At 33.5% G+C, this 14,445-nt stretch overlaps 1 long non-coding RNA gene across 1 annotated transcript; it reads right to left on the reverse strand.

The window, feature by feature from the left end:
- Positions 1-7,325: 7,325 nt before the first annotated feature.
- On the reverse strand, positions 7,326-7,975 carry LOC119983003. Its single transcript, XR_005464536.1, has 2 exons — positions 7,641-7,975; positions 7,326-7,566 (listed from the first exon to the last, which is right to left on the reverse strand). It is a non-coding gene; the product is annotated as an uncharacterized LOC119983003 (long non-coding RNA).
- Positions 7,976-14,445: the final 6,470 nt, after the last annotated feature.

Below are 14,445 nucleotides of genomic sequence, written 5' to 3' on the forward strand. Positions count from 1 at the left end.
TTAAGCTAGAATCTCCTAATGGCTTCAAAGCAAGACTGAGCAGCCCTGATCACGGCCACTGTAAAGCAGAAAGCACCGTCGAAAACGGCTTCGAATCGCACTTCTTGCAGAGCCCAAATAGTTGAAACGCATTGCCATATCCCATGAAGCAGCGCACACAAGATTGCCATATGTATGTATGCTTCTCTCTGTGAATGTATACATTCATATGTAAATATATGTCAAAGTATCAGAACATATATAACTCGTCATTATATCGATCCAAGCAAAGTTCAAAAGAATCTATCCTAAACAAATTAACAGAGAAAACAAAATCATAATAAATTAAGGAGAGCTCAAAATTGAATGAGCTCACTGTTACTGATCTTGAAATAATATGAAAATAGATGCCGAATGAGTGTGGTTTTGGAATTTTGTTTATCCTTGCTGCTTCGCGGAAGCTTCCTCCATAATGAAAACCTTCACTAATACCCAATAACTCAATATATAAGGTTTTTCTTTATATATATATATATATTATATATATATATGCAGGGACCTGCACAAAAGTACAGTGCCGCAAAACAATAATGTTTATACGAGCCCAGCTTGGTAAAACAATAATAAAAAATTTCAACTCCTGGATAACGGACCTTTCTCAGCCCAACTACAAGTATTGTGCCACATGGATCCTTATTGAATACTAAAATTGTGACACGTGTTATTTTTGAAATTGTTTCAAAAGATTAATATAATTTTCAAAAATTACAAATAATTTAATTATATTATGACTCTCCTATCCTAATTTGGTTTTATAATTAGATAATAAATTAAAATTCTTATATTAATAAAATTAATTTAATTGAAATACTTATAATATGTAGCTACGATAACTCTATAGACTATATAAAAGTATTAGTAACTTCAAGAGATGTCTATTTTTAATCCTTTGAAACTCATCTGTTTTCAGGTCATTTGAGCTAATTCTAAATTCTTAAAAATTAGTTTTATTTTTTTATTTCTTTGTACTACTTTAATTTACTTTAATAGATAATTTCATTTGATTTCTATTTCTTATGTATTTCAGGTATTTTTGTTTTTCTTTGATTGATGGAAGGTGCTTTTATAGTTTATTTTTCTAAAGTTGAATTTTTATGGGTTAAATTTTATTGTTTTGTATGCTAATTTTTTTTAACTATTAGTTTTTATGCTATGAACATATAAAGGCAAAGTTCTTATACTACAATTGCGCCATGTGTCCCTTTTTTAAAGGAAGATCTACCAGGAGGTCCACCCCTAAAATATTTTATACCATCAGGTTAACTTGCATTTTGAAAATTCCGGGAAGTCCTTGAAATTTATTTGAATAAAAAATCCTTACATAAAACATAACCCTAAAACATTTTTATATCATCTTCTACCTCAAGCCTCTCTCGTCCCTCTCTCTAAATATAACGTTTCTCTCTTCCTCTCCAAGATTCGACTGTTCTCTTCAATATTGCTTTTAGTTTGAATCACGATTATATCTCTCTTCGTTTCTTCTATTTTCTTTGAGTTTTTTGGTTCATTTTTAGATATGCAGTTTTGGATGAATCTCGAGATATTTTAGAAGGAATTGATGTGTTATTGTCTTACAGATATGTTGCAGCTGTTGTGGATGAAAAATAGAAGAAGAAATTTGAAATCACAGGTTTTGCGTGATTTGAAGGGAAAAAGTCTTTTTTTTTGGTTAAGAACAATTAAGCTCGCGCCAAAAGATAATGTGATTATTATAGAGAATAAAAAAAATTATATGAAATTGATGTATTATGGGCGAAAATTAGAGATTCATACAGAAAACTTTGATAATCACTTCAAAAACAGTGAAATTTCTATTGAAAATGAAATTCTGAAAAAATAAAACAATGGTATTCAATTGAATTAGTGATATTCAATGAAATTAAATAAAAATGGTGAAAATTTCATTGTTTTCGAAACAGTCGAGTTTCACTGTTTTGAAAGTTTAAAAAAATTTCATTACTTTCAAAATGGTCAGATTTGACATAAAACAGTCAAATTTTACTATTTTTAAAATTTTGGGCAATTCCAATATTTTAAAGCCATAATTTATAGCTCAAATAATGAAGAAGATGTTGCAATACCAAGATTAATTTACATTATGAAATGTTACAACTGTAAAAAAGAACACACGCCAAAGAGTAAAAGTAACAATGCAACCAAGCATTCAATGGAATCATACCTCCACAAACACAATAACCATGCCAAATCTGACATCATCTCTAAATCAAGATAATGCACAAAAGACTTCATAAATTCCTAACAAATGTTTCAACCACAAAGCTAATCTATTGCAATGGTTTTAAGAATCAGACCTCTACAAACAATATCGACGATTTAAAGTTAAACGCGACTAAAAAAATGTCTTTGTTGATTCATTTTGTTGTAGTGCCTTTTTAGATAGAGTTTTATCTTAATCCCAACTTGATTGTATTCACCAAAGAGACTAACCAATTGCGCTTGTATTTGGCTCAAACCCATCTTTGCAGATCCAACCCAAAATTCCAACACTCATCCATACGACCCTCTCTTGCTGGTCTATTTGAATAAGACATCACAAGTATGTTTCTTTTCAATATACTACACAAAGAGTTATATTTTATTGTGCATGGACTTAATTCCATTACTAATCGAAAGTTTATTAGTTCATGGCCAATATTTATGCAACCATTGATTGGTTGAAAAACATTCCAAATCAAAGAACTGAGTTTTCGAACAAAATTGTACATTTTAGCTGTCACCATCACAATTTTTCATGATGTGCACTCTTTATCTAACTTGTACTTGGGTCTTAACATGTATCTAAGTATTTCTCTTCAATCATATATCAATTTATCATACATGGAGGAGTTGGTATTTTGGATTTTAGTGAGAGTTTTTATGTATAAGGGTGTTGATTGCTTGTGATTCATGTTAGAAAAACAATGGTTAGTAATAGAGAGATTAGAATATTGTAGACTATGAGGTGCGAATGATTCATTATCTTGAAGACAATATTTGCATCCACATGAAATGTTGCTATTTAATTGAAGCAAACGAGTCTTCAAGATATAACAAAGTCTAGTCTTCTGCATAAAGCAAAACTAGAGAAGACTACTAGGAATTTGTATGGAATTGTACTAAAAAATTAAGTGTGTATTTTGAAGGATGAATGTTTGTATATATACTTGTAAAACACCTTTTCCAAATAAGTGTATAATAGACTGCCTTGATAGTTTTTGGACAAAGGTTGCAATGCTTGGCTTTTGAAACCAATGTATGTAACTTCTTTTTGCAAAAGACTAACTCAAGGGAAAATGATTCCATGTGGTTAAGTCATTTGTACCACCAAGCATATACCCCTTAAACTTTTCTTTTATTGTATATTATAACCAATCATATATTTGTCTGAATATATATATCAATTCACATACAATCTTGGTTTGTATAAATTGTCAACTTTTTTTTTTATAAGTACACAAGGTTTTCTATGAAATATATTGGAATTTTCCTCTTTATTTTTATGATTAAAACAATGATTTGGTAAACTTAGAAACTTCTTATATCAATTCATATGTTGGTGAATTGGTCGTAAATTTGATTGATTGATCAAAATAATGAGAAACAAAAATCTAATAATTATAAATAGCAAAAATTAACAAATTGAATAAATACAATAAAATAGGACAAATTAATACTTTGTAATTTTGCAAAGATTCTAGCAGACACATTTCTTTGTTAAAAGAAATATTCATGTTACCTAGGTTTTTGGAATACGATAATGATCAAGATCTCAATAGTTATTCCAATTATCCTGCCAGTTGTTGAGTTGGTAGACTACATGTCACACATGATGCACATGAAATTATGTGCGTACAACTTAACAACTGGGATAACTGAGACATACCAGCTGTTGGGATTCCTAATGAATTCAATGTTAAGTGTTGATTTGAGATTGTGAAGAAACATTTTATGTGAGTTTTGTTTGTTCTTCAATGTTGTTTCGATGCCGATTTAGACTTTGAGTACCTACTGCATAGTTTATTTTCGAAGTTTATTTTCAGACCTATGTTTTATACTCACAGCTTATTCAAAAATTATTTAATAGTTGATAATGAAGAATGACGATAAAATCTTGGTTTTTTGTGTAAATTCTCCATGAAATTTGTTTCTTGCATTGTCCTTTATCACACACGTAGCACAAAGGGAAAAAAGAAAACTAGTGTATTGAGTCTCAACTATGACAATATCCTTGTGCCATGCACTTGGTTTTGGCCCAACTTATACTGTCGTTTGTAGGAAAATTTCTATGCTTGCAGGCTTGACGACGCTAGTTTAAATCTGTTGGGACTATAGACCCCACATATCTCCATATTGGTATCATATTGTATGCTTTAGGCCTATGTCAGCATGAATTTGCTTATGGGTTTCTACCCAAAAGACCTTATACCAATAGAGATATTGTTCACACTTATAAACACACCAACTTACCATGTTTAGCCGATGTGGGATTTTGGTTGTCTAACAATCCTCCACTGGAATCAAGGACCACACCATGCCCCATGGTTCGAGCCCCCCTTAAGCGACCTACATTTGATTGTTAAGAACAACTACTCATCTTCACTACGTTCTACATCCTTATCAACATTCAATAGTTCTGAACTTAATTTATTGAATTTGTTAAGGTGATCATTCATATATGTACTTTTAACCATCTGCAACTTGTAAAGTTTCTTCTTGAGATATAGGCGACTCGTCAGAGATTTCGTCATGTATAGACCCTCTAGTTTCGCCCATAGTGATGTCGTTGAGTTCTCCCACATCACGTTGTAAGTTATCTCTTTTGTCAGACACAAGCGAATCATGCTACATGTCCAGAGATCATACTCCTCCTGATCATCATTGGACATGTTCGTCGATTTACCTTTAAGCCATTTTAATGTTGTGTAACCGTTGTTAGATCATAATATTTCAATTCTGAACCTATCATAAACCAAAATTGATCTTTCCGTCAAACTTCTCAACATCGAATCGAGCATTTGAAACCTTTGCAGACTTAAATGGAATCTCCAATCGTAAACACAAACCTTCGGCTATGGTACTAATTTTTTGTATGAGAACAGCTCGAAGTGTTCACGATCAATGCAAAAAATAGATAAATCAAAAACAAGATCAATCACACACAAGAGACAACGATTTTACATGGTTTGACCAATCTTACCTAAGTGTACGGAAAGCGATGATAAATTTTATTGATGAACTCTCTCACACGAATTCTCTCTAAGTCTCTCTATTTTTTTATAGGTTTTCACAATACCATTGTCTCCACTAACAGCTTGAAGATGCTCACATATGTAGAGTATTGATCAAGTGTCGGTTTCGTCTTTGTCATCATATCAGCTGGATTGTCCTTCGTATCCACTTTCTTCAAAAAATCTCACTCTCGTCAACTATATCGCGTACAAAATGAAACATGATGTCAATGTGCTTTGTGCGAGCATGATGAACATTGTTCTTCGCCAAGTGAATCACACTCTCACTATCACTATAACTGTAGACTAGTGGCAGACCCAGGATTCGATTTCACTAGGGGCACAATCATACAACGAGGGTCCGAGGGTAGCACTCCCGGAAATTTTTTTTCAAGGTTATTTATATTGCATGAAGATAATCACTAGTAATAGTTTCAAACAATAAAACTTTACATTTTTATTTATCAAAGTTGTTATTTACGAGTTATCATATTTTGAAAATGTCATGTTACAAAATCATTAGTAATAGTTCCAAACAACTCTTTTTTTCTATGAAACATATAAGACAATCATATAAAAATTAGTCACTTATCCGATTGCGTAAATCTGTCTTGACAATGTTCATTACAGAAAAACATCTTTCAACACTTGTCGTTGTTATGGGTAAAACCAATATTAATTTCAATAGTCGATACACCAATGGAAAAGAAAGATATTTTTTTGTTTGTACTAAAAATCTAGAAAGATCATCAAGCCTCTTCACCAGTATTAAATTTTTTTAATATATTTTTAAAAAAATCCAAACTGCTTAATAGGTGTTTCATCCTTGAATATAAACTTACTTTATTGTAGGGCTATGCAAATGAGACCACAATCTGGATCAAAACCGCTAATCAGACCGATCGATCCTGTTTTGTTCAGTCAGTTGACCATATTTTGGTCAAACGGTTTGAATAATCGAACCAAACCAAACTGTGGTATCCGAATCATGGTTTTTATTTTTGAAAACCATGGTTAATCGGACTTAATGACATACATATAAATAATAATTAAATATATATAAATAGATTTAATATTTCATAATTCATATTGTTATTATTTATTATTTATTATTATCAGTTATCTACTTATCTATTATTCTATATTTCTATTCTATTAAATTATTTACCTATGCAGTTATGGAAGGATTCCTTTTGCATCCCTGATCTCTGTTGCCCAAGTCAAAGTTAACTAAAAATATCCAGCCCAAAAGCCCATGAAAAAATAAATCCCAAAATAAAAGAAGAAAGAACATATCTTATTCAAAATTGCTATCTCTGTCACTCACGCACACATTTTCACGATTTGAGTTATCGACAAGGAACCGTGGAAGAATGGGTTGCCACCTCGCCAATGCGGCACTCCTCAAATCAGGTTGTCGAGAGGCCGGAGACAACCATTTGAGCTTATACATCTAATGGAATCTTGTATTTAGTTGGGTTTTTGTTCTTAGCCAACCAAAGGGCACATAACCATTAACCAGACCAAACCGAACTGACTATTAACCGGAGTCACCGATTTTGGTGGTTATGGATTGGTTTTGGTTTCATTATATGCAAAACCATTACTATCGGTCTGGTTAATGATTTGACCTTAAAGGTCTAGTTAACCAGACCGTGCTCACCCTTACTTTATTGATTAATTTTTTTAAAAAAAGATAAGGGTTGCTTAATGGACGAGCCATTCTTAAATTTGGGCTTACTTTATTGACACGAGACTAGGCCTCACCATTTGGCCGGCGAGCCTAGGCCCGGCCAGAGCCCGCGGGCCAAAGCACGGCCCAAGCCCAAAATTGCATCGGGCTTGGGCAGCTGGCCCTAACCCCGGGTGGGCCTAGGCTCCATTTCTTGGGCCAGGCCCTACCCAAAACCAGAAGGTCTGACCCAAATTCAGGCTAGCCCAAGTCTGGCCCGAAAAATCACTGCTCTCTTTTTCAAAACTTTGAACTGGACAGAGGACAATCTACCTATGCTTCTTTCTGCACCTCTACATGCTACAGTCTACCTAATGCACTACCTATTTCATGTTTTTGCCCGCTGCAACTGAACATTTGCAAATCGACTACAGTCTACAGACAGAGACAATCTACAAATTACAATTTACAAATCATTCATATTCAAAATGAAAATTCAAATTTACAGTAGAGTACGAGTCAGTCTTGATTCTCCTAATTTGCAGAATTGCAGGTTGCTGTTGAACTATTTTAAGTCTTTAAGAAATTCAACTGTTGCCCTTGCCCGTTGGTTCATCAACTTTCAACCTACAAATACCCCTTACTCATTCAGTCATTCTTCACAAAGACACAAATCAATCTAACAAATCACAAGTACTTACACTAGTATTTTTGCATCTTGCATTCTTGATAGATTTGATATTCTGATATACTGGTTCTGGTATTGTTGCTCACTTGCTCGAACTGGTTCTAGTATTGTTGCTCACTTCCTCTCAAATCGAACTAGATCCAAAAGGACCATATTGCACGGCGCACGGGTTCTAAGTCTTTTGATTTCTACAGCTCTGCCTGACTAAGTGACTGCCTTTCGTGGTCTCGCCCCTAGGAGCTCTCTCCACGACTCCTCCGGCACCGTTCCACGAGTCCACTGGTTTACACACCCGTGCGTGATTTTGAGTATCTGTCTTCGCCTCTTCGGTTCATAAGTTCAGCAATTAACAATTCAACTCTTATCTAAGAGTCATAAGTCATAACATCCTCAAATCCTATTGGTTGGGTATATTTCATTATTATCTATTTATCTCTACGTTTCCTAATTTGTAGTGTTGTGCACTTTTGACTATTTATAATTTAGGCCCTATACATTATAAATTACATATTTATAAAGAATATAGACATACAGATACAGACATTAAGACATGCAGACATACAGTTATACTTATATAGGCAATTATGATTTATAATTGTATTTATATATTTATATGTCTAACATAACCTATTTGTTTTGTTAGGTTAAAGTGAATTGCAATTTGTACAAACACTATTGGCAATTTGGCAACTCATATTCAACTTATTGTCAAGAATTGAATTCTTTGAGTAATTTCTTATTTATAATTTATTGCACATTTAATTTGCATTAGTATGGACCATATTATAATGTTGATAACCCTTCGATTCCTACCATTATTGATGAGGAGGATGTTATTGTGAGGGAATCCATAGGATCTCCTGGTACTCAAACTCCAAATGAGTCTACTTCCGCTGGTACAACTAGAAGTGTTAAAACCCAAAAGCCGCCTAGTGGTGCGTGGAGATTTTTTGATAGAATTATAATTAAAAATCCTAATAATGTGAAAGTAGTGAAAGCAAAATATTTAACGTGTGATAAGTTAGTAAGTGGTGCATCTAGTGGAAGTACTAGTCATTTGATACGTCATTCTGGTAAATGTAGACAAAATAGTAATGTAGATATCAGAACACAAATACAATTAAATATAAATCCAACTGGAAAGTAGTTAATTTTCAATATGATGAATCACGTGCACGTGAAGAGGTAATAGATTATATGGTTAGGGTCGAGCAACAATTTACTTTTGTTGAAAAGCATGATTTTACTGGTATGATTCAAAGGGGCATTAATCCTCAATATCATGGTTTTTCTGCTACAACTGCGAAAAGGGATACTATAAATAAATTTCAAAATAGATTACTTGAATTGAAGAATTTTTTTATTAATTTTGATGAAAAAATATGTCTTACATCTGATATATGGACTTCTATCCAAAAAATGAGTTATTTATCATTGACAGCACATTATATTGATAATGAATGTAATTTGCATAAAAAATTATTAGTTTTAAATTGTTAGAATCCCCTCATACTGGATTCTCGATATCGAGTTTAATTCTACAAGAACTTGAAGACATTAGTCAAAAAATATTTTCTATTACACTAGATAATGCTAGTAATAATGAAGTCGCTCAAAGAACAATGAGAAATTATCTTATGCTACCTGTAGGTGGAAACTTATTTCATGTTCGTTGTTGTGCTCATATTTCTAATTTGATAGTTCAAGATGGTTTACACATTTTACATAGCTTCATTGAAGTAATTAGAGATATTGTACTATGCATTAATTCATCTGTATCTAGATACGAAATGTTTAAAAATTGTTGTGTAAAATTACACATGAAGAGGAGAAACATTTCACTAGATGTACCTCATCGATAGAACTCAACATATTTACTATTAAAAGTTGGAATAAAATATAGGAGAGACGTAGATTTATTTTGTCAGAAATGAAAGAAAAATATAGTAATTCAAATTTACAAGTACTTAGTGATTATGATTGGGCAATTACTGAAGTTCTTAGAGATTTTTTAGATGCCTTTCATACTACTACTAAGATATTTTGTTCAATTTATTATCCTATATCTAGTCGAGTGCTTATGCAATTAACAAATATTTGTATGACATTTGATCGATATTCACAACTTGATGATTTTAAAAATGCTTTGGCGGCAATGAGAGAAAATTTTTCAAAATATTTTGATTATTTACCAATTTTATTTAGTATTGCTGTGGTTATGGATCCTAAGTGCAAGATTGAAGTATTAAAAGTATGGTTAGAAATATTCTATGCTAATGATCAAGAAAAAGTCAAAACACAAATGAACTAAATAAATAATTGTTTGACTCAATTGTATGATGAATACAAAAATCTACTAGAAGAGCATAGGACACCACAAAATGTTTCTGGTTCGAGTTCTTCTTCCTTGTCTTCGTCTTCGTCTAGATTCTTAGGAGGATTTCAATTGCTAAAGAGTAGATGAACTCAATCATCTACATCATCTGGTGGATCCACTTCCGAATTAAAAATGTATCTCGATCAATCTGTGATTGATTTTGACGATAATCCTAATTTTGATATATTAGCCTGGTGGAGGGTACAACAAGGCAATTACCCTTTACTCTTCAAAATGGCCCGTGATATACTAATCATTCCAGTTTCGACCGTAGCGTCAGAAGCAGCTTTTAGTGCAGGTAGGAGAGTTGTGTCTACAACTTGGAGCAGCCTTGGTCTAGCAACTGTAGAAGCATTAGTCTGCCTTAAAGATTGGAGTTTGACAAATCAAAGATTGCAAGAACATATACGCAAAGCTGACGTTACTGAAGAAATGAACAACTTAAAGTTGTCAAGACCGGAATGGATTGAAGATAGTTCTACCGATGCTTCTGAAGATTGAAGAATATCATAAATAATAAATTGTAGGTGTAGCTAAATAATTATGTATTTATAGTCAAAGAGATGAGAGTGATGCAAATGATTGATAGTATATTGTATATAGGTGTCAACCTAGTTGGGATGTATATATAGTATATATGATGCAATTTTCACCCTTTATAAAATATTGTTCAATTGTATAAAAATTTTAATATAATTATGACATTAATCAATTGTAATATGTATTTTTTTAGAAAAGTTAAAAAAGTCAAGGCTCGAGGCCTGGCCTAAGCCCAAGCCTGGCCCAAAGCTCGAAGATCAAAACGGGCTTGGGCCTAAAAAAGTCAGGTTTGGTTGTGCCGGCCCGGCCTGATCTCGAGCCCTACGTATGTCCTTTAAAAGTTTTAATGTGGGCCTCGAAAAATTTTATTGGGGCTTTTTAAAATATTTCAGTAGAGCTCCCCTAAATTAACACTAGTGTAGCATAATTTCACCAGAGGCCCAGGCCCTCATTGAAATATTCATACGTCTATCTCTATTGTAGGCATCGACGCTCTATACCATTTGTTGGGACTATGGACCCCACATATTTTCACATTGATATGATATTGTCCGCTTTTGGCCTAAGCGCACATAGATTTGCTTCTATTCATAGGTCTCATACCAATGGAGATGTTGTTCACACTTATAAACCCACAATCTTCCCCATGTCTAGCCAATGTGGAGCTTTTTTTGCACCTAACAATCCTCCCCTCGAACCAAGAACCACACTATTCCTCATGGTTCGAGCATCCCCTCAAGCGACATCCATCCGTCCATCAAATTCAACAACTCATCTTCACTGCGTTGGAGGCATACACCTTATCATGTGAAGTACCAGAACGTCGCCTTCCTTGATAGTTTGTTATATCCAGGTAAACTCTATTTTGCTGCGTTGGGAAACATGCCTTAAACGAATCACCATAGCACTACCACCTGTCTCGAGCTCAAACACGGATCCATCGCGAGCTATCTAGGGTCCACCACCTTTGTTCGGCATTCGAGAAGTTCATCCACATGGCTAAGTCTGAGACTGGGCTCCGATACCATTTGTTAGGGCTATGGACCCCACATATCTTCATATTGGTATGATATTGTCCGCTTTCAGCTTAGGCCCGCACGGATTTGCTCATAAGGTTATACCCAAAAAGCCTTATACCAATAGAGATATTGTTCACACTTATAAACCTGCCATCTTTATCATGTTTACTCGATGTGAGGCTTTGGTTTGTACCTAACAAGATCCATATCGAATATCCAAATATTAAAATTATATGGTATCATTCTCGTTTTTAAAAAATCTGAACCATTATGAAATAATACGCGATGACGTGTACATTTAGAGTATGTTTGGTGCACAATTTTGCACCACAATATATATGCTATATTGTGGTGCAAAATTGTGGAGCCACCAAACAACAATATATTGGCCCAAACTCCCAAGCAATATTAAGGCAATAATATGATCTTTTGAATATTATGTTTTATTAGACCATTCTCAAACTTTTTACAATAATTTTTCATTTCTGTCCATCCTATTTTTTGAACTGTCGCGATTGTTGAATATATATGTTTGAGTGATTACAAAAGCATGATTGATTGAACTTTGATCCATAATGTACATGAGAAATCTTAGACCTATATGTCCTACCCAAAATGCATGGGAATTTGATTTATTGAACTAACATGGACTAACATTGCAAGAAGCCCTAACAAGGCTTACATAGCATGTCTTGAGTTTAATTGTGTGTAGGATGATCAAGTTGACCAAGTATCAACATGGTGACCTTAACCGAACTGTAATGAAGACTTAATCATGGTTAAACATGATTAAGAAAGTCATTTTCGTGCTTAACCATGGTCAGAATATGTAAAGAATATATTGGAGCTTAAATGGAGCCAATTGAAGAAAAGTTGATTTTCTGGTCAGAGTCAAAGCCAACAGACTGACGTGGCAGATGACATGGACGTGATGACATGGCATATGAGTTGGATACAAGAAATGGATTAGTGGAGCCAATAAGAGCTACAAGTCAACAATAGAGATTTAAAGTCAAAAAAGCAAGAGGAGACATGCAATAAATGCCTCACATGCTCAAGATCTCTTTTGCTACAAAAGAGACATAATTTGGTGGAAAAACACTTTGGAAAGAGACAAAAGGAAGGTGATTTATTTCAAAGGTTTTCCTCATCCAATGGTACACATTCCTTCCCTCCAAAATATCCTTTTGATCCATTGGTGTAAGATTAAACCTTTCCACTACACCTTTTTACCCAATGGCTATCTTTGAATCTTCCTCATCTAATGACCATTATTTCTTCCTACAAAAAGAGACTTGTTGTAATCATTTTCACACTTCTCTAAGCCTTCTAACGTCTATAATGATCCAAGGGTCCATATCTTTCATATCAATCCAATGGCCCTCATTTCATGAGCTTACACTCCATAATTTCTATAAAAACTAACTCTTTGTCTATGGTGCATAGACTTGGCCGAAAATTACTCTTTCTCTCTCAAGTGTTCTTCATCTTCTAAGCTTTCATTCTCTCACTCATTCATTCCTTGATTACATACTTGATTTTGAAGAGAGATCATATACACTAGCCAAGCAAAGCCTTATTGTTACTCTTGAGCCTTTCAAATCTGATTTTCATCATGTTCTCAAGAGTCATTTCCTTTGTGATATAATCTGGTTTCCAGCACTTCTAAGGCTACATTCATCATCTCCATTTCATCATTCAAGCCTTGTGATAACTGATTTTCATTGGTTGTTACACTACTCAAAGTTTCACAAACCCTAACAACCAAAAATCTCAAATCTCAGTTTTGTGCTTACCATTCCCATTCCAGCTTTTCAAGAGCTTCATTTGAGCCTAAACACTTCCATATCTAGCTACTCAAAGAGCCATACCTTGAGCTTAAACTACTTCTCTACCAGACTGCCATAAAGAGCCTATTTGAGAATTCAACTTGTTGATTTGTGTTCTCGGTGAGACCAAGGTGTATTGTTGATAAGAGTTTGTGTGGTGAGCTATAAATCACACGGTGTGTAAAGTTTGGTGTTTGAGCTACAAAAACACTGGTTGTATGAGTTCCGCTTGACTCGGTTGAACAAGCTATAGTGGAGTGTTTGAAATTCCCAAGTGGGACTTGGGGAGTGGAGTAGGCTTGGGTTAAGCCGAACCACTATAAATCTCTTTGCCCTCTTTACTTTACAGCAATTTCATTTTAGCATATCATACTTGCATTGCATACTTGAAATTGGACATCTAGGGTAATAGAATCAAGCTTGTGCATACATTTGTTGAATCTGATTTTGTGCTTCATTATAACTTGTTTTGGTGTGCGATATTCATTTTGATCATTTGACTTGATTCTTGTTGTTAAGTTTGATTTATGTGATTATCTTTGTATACATTTATATTCAACTTATTTAAATTGCTTCCGCTTAGGGTGAAACTCAATTGAGAGACAAAAAGAGGTGACTTAGTCTAAATTTGATTAAGATCACAATTCACCCTCCCTCTTGTGGTGCTATCCGATCCAACAGCGATTACCCCTCTTCTATGCACTCTTACTGTGCAATTGGTGTTCTTGTATTTTGATTCCATTTTAGTCTAGTACAAGATGTGCAATCTTGATTTGTTAATCATTTAATTGTTTTTTATTTATTAAAATGTTTTTATTAATATTATAAATTTTTTCTAATTTAATAAATATCATTATTTTAATCATCACAACTTAAATACATAATACCCTACACGTAATTTACACAATAATTTTAATAATATATATTCTATCAATAAAAATATAACCAAATAACTAATAACATTTTAAAAACCATTTATGCTATCATTTTTCATCACCATATACTATCACAATATATATTAGTATATAGGTTACTATCAATATTGTCTACGAA

Source organism: Tripterygium wilfordii, chromosome 17 (assembly GCF_013401445.1).
Source record: "Tripterygium wilfordii isolate XIE 37 chromosome 17, ASM1340144v1, whole genome shotgun sequence".
In the NCBI taxonomy this organism is placed as follows: Eukaryota; Viridiplantae; Streptophyta; class Magnoliopsida; order Celastrales; family Celastraceae; genus Tripterygium; species Tripterygium wilfordii.